Source organism: Scylla paramamosain, chromosome 3, assembly GCF_035594125.1.
Source record: "Scylla paramamosain isolate STU-SP2022 chromosome 3, ASM3559412v1, whole genome shotgun sequence".
Taxonomy (NCBI): Eukaryota; Metazoa; Arthropoda; class Malacostraca; order Decapoda; family Portunidae; genus Scylla; species Scylla paramamosain.
The window spans coordinates 23,841,593-23,850,908 of NC_087153.1; the positions used below are offsets into that span (position 1 = coordinate 23,841,593).

Below are 9,316 nucleotides of genomic sequence, written 5' to 3' on the forward strand. Positions count from 1 at the left end.
ACTGAAATGCCAGTCCCATAAAAGGGTCCAAAGCAGTAGTCAAAAATTGGAGGATAAGTGTCTTGAAACCTCCCTCTTAAAGGAATTCAAGTCATAAGAAGGTGGAAATACAGAAGCAGGCAGGAAGTTCCAGAGTTTACCAGATAAAGGGATGAATGATTGAGAATACTTAACTCTTATGTTAGAGAGGTGGACAGAATAGGGATGAGAGAAAGAAGAAAGTCTTGTGCAGCGAAGCCATGGGAGGAGGGGAGACATGCAGTTAGCAAGATCAGAAGAGCAGTTAGCATGAAAATAGTGATACAAGACAGCTAGAGATGCAACATTGCAGCAATGAGAGAGAGGCTGAAGATATTCAGTTAGAGGAGAAGAGTTGATGAGACGAAAAGCTTTTGATTCCACACTCTCTAGAAGAGCAGTATGAGTGGAACCCCCCCAGATATGTGAAGCATACTCCATACATGGACGGATAAGTCCCTTGTACAGTTACCAGCTGGGGGGGGTGAGAAAAACTGGCAGAGATGTCTCAGAATGCCTAACTTCATAGAAGCTGCTTTAGCTAGAGATGACATGTGAAGTTTCCAGTTCAGATTATGAGTAAAGGACAGACCGAGGAATGTTCAGTGTAGAAGAGGGGGACAGTTGAGTGTCATTGAAGAAGAGGGGATAGTTGTCTGGAAGGTTGTGTCAAGTTCATAGATGGAGGAATTGAGTTTTTGAGGCATTGAACAATACCAAGTTTGCTCTGCCCCAATCAAAAATTTCAGAAAGATCAGAACTCAAGCATTCTGTGGCTTCCCTGCGTGAAATGTTTACTTCCTGAAGGGTTGGACATCTATGAAAAGACGTGGAAAAGTGCAGGGTGGTATCATCAGCGTAGGAGTGGATAGGACAAGAAGTTTGGTTTAGAAGATCATTAATGAATAATAAGAAAAGAGTGGGTGACAGGACAGAATCCTGAGGAACACCACTGTTAAAAGATTTAGGAGAACAGTGACCATCTACCACAGCAACAATAGAACAGTCAGAAAGGAAACTTGAGATGAAGTTACAGAGAGAAGGATAGAAACCGTAGGAGGGTAGTTTGGAAATCAAAGCTTTGTGTCAGACTCTATCAAAAGCTTTTGATATGTCCAAGATAACAGTAAAAGTTTCACCAAAATCTCTAAAAGAGGATGACCAAGACTCAGTAAGGAAACCCAGAAGATCACTAGTAGAGCAGCCTTGACGGAACCCATACTGGCGATCAGATAGAAGGTTGTGAAGTGATAGATGTTTAAGAATCTTCCTGTTGAGGATAGATTCAAAAACTTTAGATAGGCAGGAAATTAAAGCAATAGGGCAATAGTTTGAGGGATCAGAATGGCCACCCTTTTTAGGAACAGGCTGAATGCAGGGAAACTTCTAGCAAGAAGGAAAGATCGATGTTGAGAGACAGAGCTGAAAGAGTTTGACTAGGCAAGGTGCAAGCATGGAGGCACAGTTTCAGAGAACAATAGGAGGGACTCCATCAGGTCCATAAGCCTTCCGAGGGTTTAGGCCAGCGAGGGCATGGAAAACATCATTGTGAAGAATTTTAATAGGTAGCATGAAGTAGTCAGAGGGTGTAGGAGAGGGAGGAACAAGCCCAGAATCGTCCAAGATAGAGTTTTTAGCAAAGGTTTGAGCAAAGAGTTCAGCTTTAGAAATAGATGTGATAGCAGTGGTGCCATCTGGTTGAAATAAAGGAGGGAAAGAAGAAGATGCAAAGTTATTGGAGATGTTTTTGGCTAGATGCCAGAAGTCACGAGGGGAGATAGATCTTGGAAGGTTTTGACACTTTCTGTTAATGAAGGAGTTTTTGGGTAGTTGGAGAACAGACTTGGCATGGTTCTGGGCAGAAATATAAAGTGCATGAGATTCTGGTGATGGAAGGCTTAAGTACCTTTTGTGGGCCACCTCTCTATCATGTATAGCACGAGAACAAGCTGTGTTAAACCAAGGTTTGGAAGGTTTAGGTCAAGAAAAAGAGTGAAGAATGTACACCTCCATGCCAGACACTATCACCTCTGTTATGTGCTCAGCACAAAAAAGACAGTTCTCTGACACGGAAGCAGTAGTCATTCCAAGGATAATCAGCAAAATACCTCCTCAGGTCCCCCTAACTAGCAGAGGCAAAACGCCAGAGACACCTTCGCTTAGGGAGATCCTGAGGAGGGATTGGAGTGATAGGACAAGATACAGATATGAGATTGTGATCGGAGGAGCCCAACGGAGAAGAAAGGGTGACAGCATAAGCAGAAGGATTAGAGGTCAGGAAAAGGTCAAGAGTGTTGGGCGTATCTCCAAGACAGTCAGGAATACGAGTAGGGTGTTGCACCAATTGCTCTAAGTCGTGGAGGATAGCAAAGTTGAAGGCTAGTTCACTAGGATGGTCAGTGAAGGGAAATGAAAGCCAAAGCTGGTGGTGAACATCGAAGTCTCCAAGAATGGAGATCTCTGCAAAAGGGAAGAGGATCAGAATGTGCTCCACTTTGGAAGTTAAGTAATCAAAGAATTTCTCATAGTCAGAGGAGTTAGGTGAGAGGTATACAGCACAGATAAATTTAGTTTGAGAGTCACTCTATAATTGTAGCCAGATGGTGGAAAACTTGGAAGATTCAGGAGCGTGGGCAAGAGAGCAGGTTAAGTCATTGCACACATAAACGCAACATCCAGCTTAGGATCGAAAAAAAGGAGAGAAAGTAGGAGGGAACAGAAAAGGGGTTATTGTCAGTTGCCTCAAACACCTGAGTTTCAGTGAGGAAAAGATGAGGTTTAAAATAGGAGAGGTGGTGTTCTACAGATTGAAAATTAGATCTTAGAATGCAAATGTTGCAGAAGTTAATGAAGAAAAAGTTGAGGGGAGTGTTAAGACACTTAGGGTTGTCAACAGAAAGGCAGTCCGACCTGGGGACACTTATGGTCCCCTCCCCAGATGGGGACTCCTTAAAAGGGTGACCGTTCTTATCCCTCAAACTACTGTCCTATTGCTTTAATTTCCTGCCTATCTAAAATTTTTGAATCTATCCTCAACAGGAAGATTCTTAAACATCTATCACTTCACAACCTTCTATCTAATTGCCAATATGGGTTCCATCAAGGCCACTCTACTGGTGATCTTCTGGCTTTCCTTACTGAGTCTTGGTCATTCTCTTTTACAGATTTTGGTGAAACTTTTGTTGTTGCCTTGGATATATCAAAAGCTTTTGATAGAGTCCGGCATAAAGCATTGATTTCCAAACTACCCTCCTACGGCTTCTATCCTTCTCTCTGTAACTTCATCTCAAGTTCCCTTTCTGACCATTCTATTGCTGCTGTGGTAGATGATCACTGTTCTTCTAAATCTATTAACAGTGGTGTTCCTCTGGGTTCTGTCCTGTCACCCACCCTCTTCTTGTTATTCATCAATGACCTTTTAAACCAAACTTCTTGTCCTATCCACTCCTACACTGATGATATCATACTGCACTTTTCCAAGTCTTTTCATAGATGTCCAACACTTCAGGAAGTAAACATTTCACGCAGGGAAGCCACAGAATGCCTGACAGTGGTCACTGATCTTTCTAAAATTTTTGATTGGGGTAGAGCAAACTTGGTATTGTTCAATACCTCAAAAACTCAATTCCTCCATCTATCAACTCAACACAACCTTCCAGGCAACTATCTCCTCTTCTTGAATGACACTCAACTGTCCCCCTCTTCTACACTGAACATCCTCGATCTGTCTTTTACTTATAATCTGAACTGGAAACTTCACATCTCATCTCTAGCTAAAACAGCTTCTATGAAGTTAGGGGTTCTGAGATGTCTCTGCCAGTTTTTCTCACCCCCACATCTGCTAACTCTGTACAAGGGCCTTATCCATCCATGTATGGAGAATGCTTCACATGTCTGGGGGGTTCCGCTCATACCGCTCTTCTAGACAGGGTGGAATCAAAAGCTTTTCATCTCATCAGCTCCTCTCCTCTAACTGACTGTGTCCAGCCTCTCTCTCATCGCCGTAATGTTGCATCTCTAGCTGCAACATTCTTCTGCTATTTTCATGCTAACTGCTCTTCTGATCTTGCTAACTGCATGCCTCCCCTCCTCCCACAGCCTCGCTGCACAAGACTTTCTTCTTTCTCTCACCCTTATTCTGTCCACCTCTCTAATGCAAGAGTTAACCAGTATTCTCAATTATTCATCCCTTTCTCTGGTAAACTCTGGAACTCCCTGCCAGCTTTTGTATTTCCACCTTCGTATGACTTGAATTCCTTTAAGAGGGAGGTTTCAAGTAGGGTTTCCTTCCCGGGATCCCGGGATCCCGGCCATAAATGGGCTTTTTTTCCTTCCCGGGAAATATGTGAAATCCCGGGAAATCCCGGGAAACTTCTTTTTATTATTTTTTTCTTATGTCAGCTAAAAAATACGAAAATGTATGAGAGAGAGAGAGAGAGAGAGAGAGAGAGAGAGAGAGAGAGAGAGAGAGAGAGAGAGAGAGAGAGAGAGAGAGAGAGAGAGAGAGAGAGATGCCTGGGCTGGAAGCGAGACAGCGATGAGCTGAATCAGCTGACGAGCGACGACACGTACCGTTCTTGTACACTTCTTTGCTTTGGTGGGCTTCTGGCGCTGAGTCAGGTTAGTCTGTTCTATTCTATCCCTGCGTTAATTGTGTAATGTGAAATTATTTCCTGTGGCCTGCTTCATGCTGATTGCTAACATCCTCATTCCTTTGTCCTTACCATAATTCTACTTCGGTGGGGTGAGCCCGAAATAATACAGTGTAAAAACTAGAAAATAAGTCGCCTGTTCCTCATAACTGTGTCTCTGAATGTGAGTTCGTTATTGAATTTTCGTGTTACAGACTACAAATACGGGGTCTCTCACATGGATATGATTTATTGTGACAACAACATCCTTATAGGGAATATAGAGAATGATTTTTTTTTTCAGGTGATTTACTGAATTATCTGACTCTACATAACCATTAAAATGGCAGACGAGGCAGAAGCAACAACCAGTACTGAGTCTTATGCATGGAAATATTTTGAAAAACTTAAATGTGAAGAATCGTCACGATGTAAAAAGTGTCATGCAGTTATAAAGTGCAGAGGATGGTCTACCAGTGGTATGATCCGTCATCTCAAGAGCAAACATTCAATTGAAAAAACAGAAAATCTCAAACGTCCTTCAGACAGGTCTCATGATAAAGATACGAGTGAGGTGAAGAGGAATTCTGTGCAACAGAAAATGACTGATTTTTTGAAAAAGGAGGAGACGAAGGAAGAAATCGTTGGGAAGCTAGCTGCAGTAGATGGATTTTCCATAAATGCCATTGCCAAGAGTGAGTTCATAAAGACATCAATGCTTGCAAGGGGATACAAATTGCCTCAAAGTCCAACTCTTGTTATGGATCTTGTACATAAGCAGTACAATGTTGCAAAAGAAAGGGTGATATTTGATATTAACAAAAGGAAGAATGTTGGGGTTAGGTTTGGATTATCTCTTGATGAGTATACTTCACTAAAAAACAAGAGATACATGAACATAAATTTACATACTAGTGATACCTTTTGGAATCTAGGAATGGCTAGAATTACAGGTTCACTACCAGCAGAGACTGCAGTTGAGGTAGTTGAGAATAAGTTAGCCGAGTTTCAGGTAAACTTGGAAAGAGATGTAGTTGCATGTGTAACTGATGGAGCCAGCGTCATGGTTAAATTTGGCAAACTGATTAAGACCTGTCATCACATGTGTTATGCTCATGGAATACATCTTGCTGTTTGTGATGTTCTTTACAAGAAAACAGATGGTAACTTAGTTAGTTTGGAAAGGAGAAATGTTACCCATCTCCAAGAAGAGGAAGCTGATGATGTGGAAGCTGTGCCAGAGGAAGAAGAGTTGAGTAGTATGATAGAGGTGGTATCAGATGAGGATTTGGAAAATATTAGGTTAGAGGATCTGGAAGATGATGAAGTAGGGAACATAGATTTGTCTGTCACCATCAACAAAGTCAGGAAAATTGTAAAGATTTTTAGAAAATCACCCACAAGAAATGAGAAGCTGCAGATGTATGTTGTTAGTGAATATGGCAAAGAACTGATGCTAAAACTCGACTCAAAGACAAGGTGGAACAGCTTGCTAGACATGCTAGAGCGATTTCTCAAAGTAAAAAACTCAGTTGCTAAAGCTATGATTGACTGTAATATGGAAATGAACATCACAAATGGGGAATTAAAAGTGCTGAATGACTTAGTAACAGCACTGCAACCAGTGAAACTAGGGGCAGAGAGGATGGGATGCAGAGGTACAACTATTCTTAGTGCTGAAGGTGTGATTTCATTCATGTTGAAAGAATTGAATGAACAAAAGTCATCATTTTCAATGAAGCTGCAAAATTCTCTCTATAGCAGAATAAATGAAAGGAGGAGTGCGGTTCTCGTAGGCCTTATGAAATACCTGCATTGTGGTAAGGCTTATAACAGCTGTGAGGAAAGATTACCATTAGCTTTACCCCGTAAGTCTGCCATAGTGGAGTCAGCTAAACAGCTGTTAGGAAGACTGTTTCAAGTAAGTGATGAAGAAGCTACAACTAGTGATAATGTGGAAACATCTGTAAATCAACAAAGCTCACTCACTGATAGACTCCAGGCAGCCATAGATCAGATTCAGACACAAAGTACAAAAAAGAGAAGTGAATGTAACTACATTGGGAAGGAATTCAGTGTATTTGAGGCAACTGGGGACAGAACACAGAATTTAGAAAAATTGTTCCAGGCTCTCAACTCTGTACCACCAACGTCAGTTGAATCTGAAAGGGCTTTTTCAGCAGCTGGCCTTTTTATTACCAAACTAAGATCAAAGCTCAGTGATCGTAGTATTGACTGTTTGTGCTTTTTGAAGAGTTATTTCAAAAATAATTCTTAGGGTGTATGACTGCATTTGCAGCTGTGATTTTTTTTTTTTTTTTTTTTTTAATCTACAGGCCATTCCATACTCTAGCATTGGGTGTTTAAAGTCCCACTTCCCTCTTTTCGTTTACCATGTCTGGAAAGTTGGGCCTAAATTCCAAATATTCTTTTTATGATTTTGTATGTGCATTACGGAATTTTTATTTTCTTCAGCTTTATTCAAATACACTGGGAAAATACCAGATAATATCTACTCTTCTTTAATTTCAGGGCATTTCGGAACTTTCAGTATTTTCATTTATTTATTTATTTATTTATTTATTTATTTATTTATTCACTTTTTAGGTTTTGTGGAATATGGTGTTCAAATTATTTTACATATGTTATTGAATATATGCAAAAGTTATTCCATAGTTTCATTTTCTGTGTAGTTTACAGTCTTGTGGAGCAAGATGGCTTGATGGGGGTCAGTGGAGGTGGCCAGTGCTACTGGCCAAGCTTCTATATGGATATGGTAATATGCAAAAATTCATATTCTATACGTATTAGGAAACTCTATGTCATTTAAAAATACTTATTTCACACTTTCACAGGGTAAGTAACAGCATATTTTTTCTGTCTTTTGTTGTGCCCTTGAGTCGCTCCTGTTACTGTAAAAAAAAAAAAAAAAAAAAAAAAAGTACTACTGAGGTTCATTTACGAATTACGATAGAGAAGGAGTATTAGCAAACATTATCTGCTACGGGAAATCCTGGGATCCCGGGAAATGTCTTGATTTTTCCCGGAATCCCGGGATGCTATAAAATCCCAAAAACAGGAAACCCTAGTTTCAAGACACTTATCCTTCAGTTTTTGACTACCACTTTGGACCCTTTTTATGGGACTGGCATCTCAGTGGGCTTTTTTTTTTATTGTATTTTTGTTGCCCTTGGCCAGTGTCCCTCCTACATAAAAAAAATAAATAAATAAAAATTGAGCATCTCCACACCACATCGGTAACTCACATCAATAGCTCATACCAGTAAATCATAACCGTATATTTTTTGAGGTCCATCATTAGGTTATGTTATGCTACGTTAGGTTAAGTTAGGCTATGCTAGGTTGAGTTAATGCCCTAGTGGGGGGGGGGTAGGTTAGGTTAGGGAAATTCAAAATGTTAAGGGAAATTTCCTTAGATTTTTGGACACATATTTTCATTCCTGCCCGTCCCCCAAAACACCTGATTTCCCACAAGCCCCCAGGCTTGTTTGAGGGGTTAGTGGGAAGGGGTTGAGTGAGGAATAGGGGGGGTGGACTTGTTAAAAAAAACACCATAGTAAGTGCAATGGGTGTACTGTGTTAAAATGCACTAGAACCCTGTTTTGTATTAATGTGCTTTCTTTTTTTTTTATCACAAAACATTACTTTCTGATGGTGGGTAGGGAGGGTGATAAAAATAAAAACTAATGATTTGCATGGAGAACAAGCAGATTAATTCAAAATAGGCCGAAAACTATCAGAAATAAATATTTTCATCCGGAATAGAGAAAATGGTGAAAGAAAAAAAATTACCGCCAAAAAGAGGCACACACGAAAACTATGTTGATGCAGTGACGGGACACTCTGGGGTGACCAGAATTAACTGAAGTCTCAATGGTCATTTTGTTATGATTGGTAAAACTGTCACACTCCCATTTCCGTGAATGTTCTGTGAAAGGTTCGATCTCCAGCAAAGGCCAGTTTATGTTGACTACAAGTAAATTTGTTTCCAAGATGTTCCAAGGCAATACATGACATAATTCCTACAAAACTCGACCACAAGCCACGCTACCTTAATATCAATATTTAACTAAAGATGCTCAAACCGAAGCACTGAACCTACCTATGTAAGTCGGCAGTATCCTATGGCCGTGTATGCAGCCATCACATTCACACCATATGTAGGGCAACGCAACGGCCTTTTAACCCATTGCAACCTCTTCGCACATTTCAGGAGTATCTGCTTCCAAAAGGAATCGCTCAGAATAGTAGAACGGTACCAATATACTGCATGAATATTCTTAGGTGAGCCTCGCTGTTGTGACTTGGTAGGTAATGACAGGTCCCAGCTGACACGGCAGACAGTATCACCCTTACGGTATTCAGGACACCAAAAAAACAACCATGCTCATTACCTTATTTCTCCAGTATTTATTTTACTAGTATCAGACATAATAATTAATACTTTTATAGCGTGTAAGAATTTTTCTATGTATTTAACACGAATCACAAATATAATTACTGGTGTGTTCAATTCTGTATTTGAGTGATGAGCCTTTTGAATGGTTCAAAGACGCCTCATTATAACAGCTTATATATATATATATATATATATATATATATATATATATATATATATATATATATATATATATATATATATATAT

The 9,316-nt window shown here is 40.1% G+C and overlaps 1 protein-coding gene across 4 annotated transcripts in view; it reads right to left on the minus strand.

The window, feature by feature from the left end:
- LOC135093042 (vacuolar protein sorting-associated protein 54-like) overlaps positions 1-9,022 on the minus strand; it is a 351,426-nt gene extending 342,404 nt beyond the window's left edge. For 2 of the 4 annotated variants that reach the window (XR_010263179.1, XM_063991929.1), the window contains exon 1: positions 8,773-9,022. The gene's annotated coding sequence lies outside the window, so the exon portion shown is untranslated. The remainder of the gene's footprint in view (positions 1-8,772) is intronic. The other 2 variants (XM_063991923.1, XM_063991915.1) reach the window with 1 other exon arrangement.
- Positions 9,023-9,316: the final 294 nt, after the last annotated feature.